Source organism: Gouania willdenowi, chromosome 14, assembly GCF_900634775.1.
Source record: "Gouania willdenowi chromosome 14, fGouWil2.1, whole genome shotgun sequence".
In the NCBI taxonomy this organism is placed as follows: Eukaryota; Metazoa; Chordata; class Actinopteri; order Blenniiformes; family Gobiesocidae; genus Gouania; species Gouania willdenowi.
In genome coordinates, this window is record NC_041057.1 from 3,672,785 (window position 1) to 3,683,719 (window position 10,935).

Here is a 10,935-nt window from a genome sequence, read left to right on the forward strand (position 1 = left end):
CCTCCAGCGTGTGTTCAGATAGGCTCAAATGTTCTGCAGTGTTTTAAAAAGGGGGAAAAGTCACCCACGCCACTCCGTCGACTGTAATCACACATGCTCGAGTCGTACCATAAACCGCAAACGGACGAGAACGTACATTCCTGAAATACTAAAAAACACCCCCAAAAAACCCTGAACATCCTAAAGCGTGTACAGATTAGGGAAGCTTGTGTGTGTGTGTGTGTGTGTGTGTGTGTGTGCAAGTCAACATCTGTGCATCATTTAATCACACACACACGCACACACACACCCCCGCCTGGAATATATATTTGTATTACTCTTTATCCAAACGTGCATTCACACAGACACACACATGCATGAAACTGCCTGCAACTGCGATCTGAAGGGTTTGCAAACACTTCCGTCGTAGTTGTATCGTTAGCGTAAAATTGTGCGCACTGAGGAGGTCTTCAAAAGACCTGCTGTTAGTTTTTAAAAAAAACAAACAAAAGTGCTCCTTTTTGCGCATTATCTTTAAAAAAAAAAAAAAGACGCTTGTGCTTAATATTTAATCGTTTCTTAAATGAACCTTGATTTTTCTTTCAGTCGAGAAAAGAAAACCTGTTAAAAATGTCGATAAAGTGGACTGCATTGTTTTCCTTGCGTATATGTTGCACTGCTTTAACCAATAAGTGCACTACTGTTAACAGAGATATAGTTTTTAGAAAAGAGATTTTTTTAAACCTAACATTTTGGTTGTCGTCACCTGTTTTAGACGATTTCATTGGACGACGCAACAATCCTCGGCTTCTCGTTAGAGCTTGCTGTTACCTTACAGTCTAAACACTTCAATATTTTTTCTTTTGATTCTGTGCCGACGTGTGCATTTTATCTGTATCGACCTTTGAACTCGAAGAGTCCGTTTATGATCGCAGCAGATTTTTTTTTTTTTTTTTCCCTTCTGGAAAATCCAAATTGAATAATTCCAGCAAGTTCTTTTTGGCTTCTTTTTGAATAATGTTGTTCAGGGTTAATTTATTCAGACAAACATTTTCAGGAAATGTACTTTGATGTTTCAAACATCAAAGGAAACATAAAAGGAAACATCAAAAGTAACATCAAAAGTAACATCGAAAGTAACATCAAAAGTAACATCAAAGGTAACATCAAGGGTAACATCAAAGGTAACGTCAAAGTCAAGGAAAAATCAAAGGAAACATCAAACATGTCAGGAGATTAAAGTAAACCTCCTGAAAAACATTTGTCTGAATAAATTAAACCATAACATCTTAATCCAAATTAAAATTTAAACAACAGTAAGAAACTTCGGCAGAAGGAAAAATGCAGATAATAGTAATACATTTATACTGTGTGTTTATGAGTGTGTGTAACATACAATTGATGTGTGTGTGTGTGTGTGTGTGTGTGTGGAGGTGATGGGTTGAAGCTTTGTTGTTATCCTTGCGTCACTTTGTACACACTTTTGTCGTCCTAAGTGTTTGCGTGTCTGTGCGTATCTGTCTGTGTGTGTCTGTGCGTGTGTGTGTGTGCATGTGCGCGTGTGGTGTACAGCCTGATCATTTTGTTGACGAGTTGTGTATCTGAGCTGGAGGGCTTCCTTTGCAATATGCAGCGCAGGTACTATACAAGCAGCTCTCCGCCGACAGTTGCTGCCCAAGTGTTTTTAATGCGAAATCCATGGAATGGCTACTTTAGATTTAACATCACTGTGAGCTCAGTCTCAGTGTCCCCAGCAGAGCTTTTGCTTTTCAGCTTAAAACAAGACAAAAATATTGACTTTATGCTAAAAAAAAAAAAAAAAAAAAAAAAAAAAAAGTAAAAAAAAGTAAAAGTAGCACATTTATTATTACACATTATTTTGATTGGGCTTGTCTCGTATTTCACGTGTGCATATTTAATTAAAATTGTGTGGTTCCTGTTTGTAGCTGCTGGTGCCGGGGAGGGAGGGTTTTTTGGCGATATTGCTGCATGCTATTAGTGCTAGTGCTACATTTGTCTCTACACAGCACGTGGAGGGTAATCTCATGCCTTAAACAGACAATGCACTAAATAACTGAATATGTACGCAAACTGCCGAGATCTCTTTCCGACGGCGTCGAGGTTCGAAACACTGCCAAACAAACTGATGATGACGTCACCACTTCTTCTTCTTCTTCTTCTTCTTCTTCTTTACAGCAAAAGGCAGAGATATTGATATGTTTCAGTGTAAATGTGTGTGTGTGTGGTGTGTGTGTGTGTGTGTGTGTTTGGTAATTTAGCATTCCTTCATGGCACCTAAATTTTGACATATTTTGTGTAAACACATATATTATCAAATGCACTATTGACTGTAGCTAGATGAGTACAACCAGCTTTGTGGTATCATTGGTCTAAATAGTAGGTGAAGTAGCTCGATGTTGGTTTGTTGAAACTATTTAATTTCGTACTTATACACTATCGATTGTTTCTCTTTCACTTGTTTCGGGAGTAACAAAAACGTAGCCGATTTTCAACGTTTATTCGACGACGGCGATAACAATAACGCGTCCTGTCGTCAAGTCAAGTCGACTTTCTTCTTGTATTATACGATGTTTTAATAGCAAGAGCAGGCTTTGGAAATAGCGTTTCACCCTCTCTTTCCCCTTCGAACGCTGTCGCATTAGCATCACATTACTCTTCTTCTTCACTGTTGTCCATAGTTTGAAATATTCCTTCTGCGAACTCGTGATGGTGCTTGGTTTTTTCCTTTCCTCGGTGTGTTTTTTGCAGAGAGTTGAAAAAGTTGCGAGAAGTCCTTTTTTTTTTCTCTCTCTCTCTCTCTCTCACTCGTGCTTTCTTCTAGTCGTTAGTCTTAGTAACTTTTTCCGTTTGCAAACGTGTACTGTACACATGTTTTCCAGAACAAAAACAAACCTTAATAAAAAGTAGATTATTAATCTTGAGCCTGCAGCTGTTTGTATCGTTTCAAAAATATATATTCCATGTCGGTTTGGTTTTTATCTTAGCGTAGAGACGCAGGGTCTGCCGTTGTACGTCGTTGTTTTTTTTTTTTTTTGGAATTCCGACTTTCCTCCTTCAGTGTATTATATACGCGTATACATACAAACCTTTTCGCATTGAGATGAAAAACAAGGAAATGGTTTCCTTTTAGTTCAGCTTTTTTTTTTTTCTGCTTTCGATTCAAGCTTGAAAGTTGAAATCTAACTACGTGCTTTTCCTAATTTTTTTTTGCTTTTTCTTTCACAGAACACATAAGAATGAAATACATATATACGAGATATCTATATTACATGCTACCATCTCCACACAGATCCAGAATAACATAACTGCAGTTAAGAGTCTAACAATACCTTGTCGAATATAGGGAATTATGCCTATCAAGTGCCTGTCCATACATACAGTACATTACATACAGCAAATATTACAGAATATTCATAGTTTTTCTCTCCTACAGTGCAGACGAATGCAGTATATACACAATGGACTATTACAAATATACTATGTATACTTTTACAGTGAAAATCTGGAGGTTTGGGGGGGAGCGCAGCGTCATAATAATAAAACCCTTTACGATAGCTGAAATGTTTTATTCATATACAGTTAATACGCTTTTTTTAAAATAAAGATCTTGCATCTATACCATGTGGAGGACACAAAGATATGAAATGCAATCACAATTTGACATCTAAATAAATAAATGCATTATGTAGTTTGGACGGCAGCAGAAAATATAGACAACAATTAGAACCTGAAATAATTAAAAATTGCTGTTGCCATCATCCAGTTGTGTTTTTTTTAGTTATTTTTCATTTAAAAACAAGCCATATATGTATTATATATGTACTGTATATAAAGGAGGGGGGGGAGATGTCATTGCCCTTTAATGAACAGCAGGGGGAGCAACAAATCAGCTGGAAAAGGTGAAGGTTCACATAAAATTATAGATTAAAAAATCAACTTTTTCTTTAAAAAAAAAAAAATCAAAAAACAATTGAGTGGCATGTTTTTTGTTCTTTTTTGTTTTAATGACATGTGAAATCAGTGTTGTTTAATCAACGCGGGGGAACACTGCGTTCTTTTGGGGTCAAAGTCCACGTTGTGCCTTTGACCTTGATTGCGGCGCTTATCACATGATGCAACCCTCGTGCGATCATTAAACCTTTTATTTATCTTATCGCTGAACCTTTTGTTTTGTTTATGTAGCGCTTGTAATTGTAAATTGGATGAAGGTGTGTACAGCCACAACCATATATAGATATATCGTTAGATTTGGCTGCCCACCCAAAAACACGGCTTGCTCGTCCTTTTTATTTATTTTTTATTTTTTTAGAGGAATGGGATATTGAAAGGTTGGATGAACAACAGAGGAAAAAAAATTACAAAAACAAATTAAATGGGGTGGGGGGGAGATATTAAAAAATAAAAAACACTCATGAAGTTTGGAGATTGAGAGATAAAAGGTGATTATATCGTCCCCTGTGGACTAATTACCAGTGTTTTCTATGTAACCTTATCCAGCCTGATAACCATGCCAGATTTATTACAGGGGGGGGGTTGACGGTGGGGGGGGGGGGGGGTGACATCTAAATTACTGTCTAATTAGAAGTGATACAGAAGTATAATAAAAATGAACTATTCCACTATTAATGTGTTTTTTTACGTAAGAAATGTGATTGCTGTTTCATTTATATCTTTAAATCCTCCATAATACGTAGCTTTAGGAGAAAACTGCTATGATTAACTGACAACTTCCTTTAACAGACATCAAAAATATTATATATAGCATTAATGTGACATTTTACAAATATAGGCAATGTGGTCAGGGTTGGGGTCAATTCTAATTGTGATCGCTGTAATTGATGATTAATTACAGTTACAACATAATTGTGATTAAAATAAATCTCTTGCTGTTGTACAATTACAATTTAATTAAACGCAAAACTGTGGAACCACGTTACGGTTCTATGTCTTACACATATGTCGTTAATAATTATTAAAATGTGTTTTATGGCAATAATCTAGGGGTAAAAAGACCACACCAAGAATATTAATATCAATATTTTTATTAATTAGGAAGCCCAACAATGTAACTAAGAGATTAAAAAACAAATTAGATGATAGATAATATTTTTTAATGTGTTTTACAGCTAATTTAAGAGATGCTAACAGAAAGCTAACACAAGAGAAAGGTTATGTTTTATGGGCTAATTTATTTCAGGTGAATTGTAATTGAAATTTAGTAATTGAGAATGTCAGTGTAATTGTCTTTCAGGGGGAAAAAATAATCATTTTAATTTTAATTGGGAAAAAATTGTAATCGAAATTCCACTGTAATTGAATATGGATAATTGAAGACGTATTTTGTAATTGAAAAATGTAATTGACCCCAGCCCTGGATGTGATAAAGCTAGTCCCTGTTCGCTATCACACAGATTTAATGTCAGATATCCACGTTTTAGTTTCATTTTCACTGTAAAAAATAAAAAAACAGAAACGCAGCTAAGCTAAAGCTATTTTCACTGCGTTTTCCTGTTTTTTTTCTTTTTTTTTTTTTGCAGTCGTTACTCAAACGCCTGATGAGCTTTTTTTTTTTTTTTTCTAATGAAACGTCCTCTTCATCAGCTCCATAATATTCTACACTGATCAGTCCTAATGAAGCATGCAGTTCTGTGTCCACTACTGGCTCTACTTTTTATTCTTCCCCAAGCACAAGCTATTTGTTTTTAATTGTTTTTTTTTTTGTTTTAAAAAAAAAAGCTCCATTATTTCCTCGGGCGTATTTTAGCCTCAGGAGAGAAAAACAAAACACACCCAGATTCTTCTTCTTCTTCTTCTTCTTTTGTGTTCCAAAGTCACCACACGTCCCTTCACTTGATCAGACTATCATGTTTTATTGTAACTAAAAAAAAAAAACATGCATTCCTGTTTGTAAGTCCAGCACGTTCCAACTACTCCAAGTCTGGCAATAATAATAATTATTATTATTATTTTGTTCCACACGTACCCAAGTGATGCATTCAATGAAGTATTGACAGTCATCTGGTCTCATTGTAGGGGAAAAAAACCAAAAAAAAAGGGAAATCAATATGAAATTGAGCAAATTTCCCTTTCTTCTTCATCTGTTTGATCGAATTCCTCACGAGATCACACTAAAGTAACTCCACTGACGCGTATTTATCACCATCTCATTGTAAAGACGTGGCTTAATGGAACACAAAACAGCAGGGAGAGAAAAGTCGAGGCTCCTAATCTTCATCTTCTTCTTCTTTTTCTTTTTCTTCTTCGCGGCGTCGACCACTTTCTCAGCCAAACGCTGATTCTGCCAGACTTGGATTGAGATTTTTAGCGCCGTTAACACCCACGAAAAGGTGCCGTTGGTGGTAATTTGCTAAAACGTGGGGCCACGCGCAACATTAACAGACAAAAGCTGCATTAGACAATTTTTTTTTTTTTTTTCTTCATTTGAAAACCAAAGAAGGGTTTTTGGAGGATTTTACGGGGTTTGTATAGTTGGGTTTAGTTTTCTACGGTGTTGCTGTTTTTGAGTGCTCGTGAGGATGCATACGTGTGGTTATTTAGTTGTGTTCATTTTGCCTGTTTAGACCAAAAAAACAAAAACAAACAAAACACGTGTTTTTAGGATAAAAACCGCAAATACATTGAAATGATTCATACGCAGCAGCAGTCATTGAAAACGGTGGCGGATTGTAAACGTCGCATAGTTGGTTATTATACGTCGGCACTGTCCCAAAACATATTAACACTCTAACAGCCATTTATATACTTGAGAGGGACCAATATGTTAATTTTGCACATATTTGTAGGTTATTTTTTGTAGTTTTCAAGCCAAAAAAAAAGAGTAAAGATTCACTACTTTCAGTCACTGTAAATCCAACCTTGTTGAGATGATCTAAGAACAAATATTACGTCCTTTCATGTTTGCTAAAAAAACAAAAAACAAACACACAAACAAGCAAAAGCATCAGAGCCAGCCATCAACACAACAACAACAACAACAAGATTAATAAACATAAAGTCAAACCAAACGCGTACGATGGATGTAAGGCGCTGCAATGTGGTCCCAAATATTTATCAAAGAAACTACCAGAGAGTATATTTTTGTATCAAAAACCGTGTCAGATCCAGCTCCAGATCCACAATTTCTCGACATTTGGCCACGAACGATGTTGTTTTTATGTTTTGTTTTTTTCCTGACTGTAAGGTCTAATTTGTAAGCGAATCTGCTGTATATTTGTCATCCTGTGTATTCCAAACGGGAGAAACTCAATCACTGTAACGTCGTTCCTGGGCTGGAGATAGATAATAATAATAATATCAATTTAATAAGAACCCAGGCACCCCAAATTTAAAGCAGCTCATTGTTTCTTTTTCTTCTTCTTTCGGCTTTTTTTTTGCCTTGTTTTTCGACGCTTTTTTTGGTAAACATGCACTATGAATTGTGCATATATATATTTGTGTATGTATTTTGTGATATTTTATTATTATTATTATTTCCCTACAAATGACTTCTATAAGATCCCGAAGCCGAGCCGTCGTCGTTAGTCAAAGTAGTCGAATCCCAACTAAGCAAACCCTGAATTATATGCTGCAGTAACGTGTTTTCGGTTTGTGTTTGATAATTTATGTTCCGAGTTGGTTTGTATTTGACTATTATATGAATATTATCATCATTATTATTATTCATCTTAATATTATTGTTATGAAACAAGCTTGTTTGAAATGTATTGACTGCTGTTTTGACATAGGGGGGATTTATCATTTCTTTTCTTTTCTCTGTGTGTGTGTGTGTGTGTGTGCGTGTGTGTGTGTGTGATGTGGGTGCGAGGACATTTGTTTTTTTATTATTATTAATATGATTTGTCAAACACTGGACTGGAGTGAGTTTTCCATTATTTCCAAGTTGAGAAATGTTTCCAACACAACTGCACAGGCGACACATAAACGACAAATCTTAAAGAGTAACTAAACACCCCCCCCCCCCCCCCCCCCCCCCCCCAAAAACAAAAAAAAAACTTGCTGAAAACAAATATATTTGAATATTAAGTAGTTGATCCTGGTCCAACTCTCAACATTTTTAGTCAAAAGTATTAAGTTTTGTCTGCGTCACTGCCCTCTATGGGTTGAAACCCTGCCATTACAAATAATTGAACAAGATTCTATGACGTCAGTGGACCGTCACAAACAAGCACAGGTGGCCCCGCCCCTTCTATAAAAAAAACTAGCATGAAAGTATTTAAATTTTGCCATATTTTGGTGTAAAAATATAAAAGACTGCCCTCTATAGGTGGAAACCTGGCTATTACAATCAAATTTTGTGGTACTTTGGGAGAATTTGGTGGCTTCTTACATCATAAAACACCACTTTTGGCCACGCCCCTTCTATAAAAAACCAGTTGCAGCTGTGGAAAGTATTTAAATGTTGGCATATTATGGTGTAAAAATGTAAAAGACTGCCCTCTATGGGTGAAAACCTCGCTATTACAATCACATTTTGTGGTAATTTGGGAGAATTTGGTGGCTTCTTACATCACAAAACACCACTTTTGGCCACGCCCCTTCCATAAAAACTTCCAGTATAGTGAGTATTGAGTAGCTAGTTAGCAATGTAGCAAAGAGAAACCTAATTTAATGATATGTAATATTTTTAGTGTGTTTTACAGCTGATTTAAGACATGAGAGACGCTAACACAAGGGTGTTAATAAAGAGTGATTTATTAAAGACTTAGTCACTATGATTGATTGTAATTGAGAATGTAATTGTAATTTACCTTTAGGGGGGGAAATTAATAACTGTAATTTTAATTGTAATTGGGAAAAAAAACGCCATTCAACGTAATCTTAATTGCGTTGTAATTAAACATAAATGTAATTTTAGATCACGTGTCAAACTCAAGGCCCGGGGGCCGAATCAGGCCCTTCAGAGAGTCGGATTCGGCCCCTGGAGAGAGTGAAGATGACAGAGAAATGATGTGTCATTGTTTAAATTACAAAATAATTCAGTTGTAAATTGTTGTTGAAAGAATTCAACATTTTTTCCAAAATCCTGCAATTTTTCTTAAATTATTCCACAAAATCTCCTCAAATTAAATACAAATTTGGTCAAAAAAAGAATAAATCAAAGAACATTTAAGTAGTAAAACTTATATTTGCATAGCCTAATGAAGCTATATATGATATATATATAATATATTTAGTGTATTTTACAGCTGATGGTAACAGAAAGAGGACTGAAGATCAACTTTTATTAGGTTATTTATTTCAGGCTCATTAATTGTAATTGACCTTTAGTAATTGAGAGTGTAACTGTAATTTACTTTCTGCGGATCAAAAATAATTGTAATTTAATAGTAATTGAGAAATAATGCTGGTTACTGTAATCGTAATTGAATTGGTGTAGACTAGTGGGCGTGTCTTAACTGCTCCAGATGCCCCGCCCATAATCAAGGCATGGTCAGCAAAACCTCGGGGGTTTAGTTACTCTTTATTCGATTCACCTTTTAAATTCATCTTAATTTAACTGCAGTTATGAAAATCACGAGAAAATGCTGGTTCCCCGTAAATTTGCTGCATGGCTGAGACGGTGTTAGCTTTGTTTTTGTTTTAGGAAGAGAAATTGTCCATCAAAAAGATTCCCACAAACATCACCTGCTTTGTTCGACCGTCGTGTCTCCACCACTTCTCAAACCAGAAAAGAGATTTGCACTAGACTGATTGTTTTTGGTCTTCTTCTATCAAATAAAAAAAAAAAGCAATATATAAGTCACTCGACACATTTGAACCATAGTAATAGGACACACGTCACTGTACCTGTAGTCAGTGGGAATGCTGAGTAATCAGTGGGAATGCTGAGTAATCAGTGATGATGGACTTTAACTTGAAAAGGTACACGTTACAATCATATTTAGATGCACATGACATACACATGTTCTTTGTATCTCGCGTTTCTTATTTTTCTAATGAAAACCCAGCACTACCCGGGTATTAATATCCATATTTCTACCCGGGGGCTTTAAATAAACCTTGTTGTTTCCTCCTGTTGATTGTTTTTTTTTTTTTTTTTTGGAACGAGATGTGTCGTTAAAAGACAGAAATAAGGGGTTCATTCGTTCATTCACAACAGCTCCGCCACGACAACATAAAAAAACCCCAAAAAGCCAAAAGAGAAACCCAGCTGTCCACTGCCGTCACACATTTCCCTTTTATTCAAAGGAAAATACTTGTCTTAAGAATATTGCGTATTTTGTCACTTTTATTGTTGTTTTCTTTTTTTGTTTCGTTCGGGATGTTACAATAAAAAACAAAAAAAAAACAATGCTTTATTAAAGTGACACAATAAAACACCTTATTTATATTTTTTCTGTCACAGCACTATTGGCTACTACTAATCCGCGTCCACCAAAAAAAAACTGTTTATCATACTTCACCACCCAAAAAAAAAAAAAAAAAAAAAAAGCACTTATTTATAAGTGTACATTTTTTCCTCTTTCTCTTGCGTGCGCGCGCTCACAAACAGCAAAAACCGTCACCATTTTTAAATGTGGATGTAGTAGCTTTTTCCTGTTCCTAACCCCGCCCCCCTTACCCCCCCGAACCGCTTTGTGGCGTTATGACAGATGTGTCTAAATATGTCGTGTGTGTGTGTGTGTGTTTTCGAGGAAGCATAAGTATGTGCCTTTCTTGTAAAATCTCCTTTGGTGAGCTTGTTTTTATTATTGAGAAAGCTGAAACCAGCCAATTGTGTTTGCACTAAAAACCAAATTGCTTTTTTTTTTTCTTCTTCTTCTTCTTCTTTTTGTTGGTTTTTTTTTTTGTTGTGTGTGATGTAGACTATTTAAGCAAGCTTGTTGCGTCACTTTAACCGTACAGTATGCATGAGGGTGAATATGTTTTGTTCTTTTTTTTTTTTTTGGTAAAAAGTCTAGGGCTAGAGCTCTC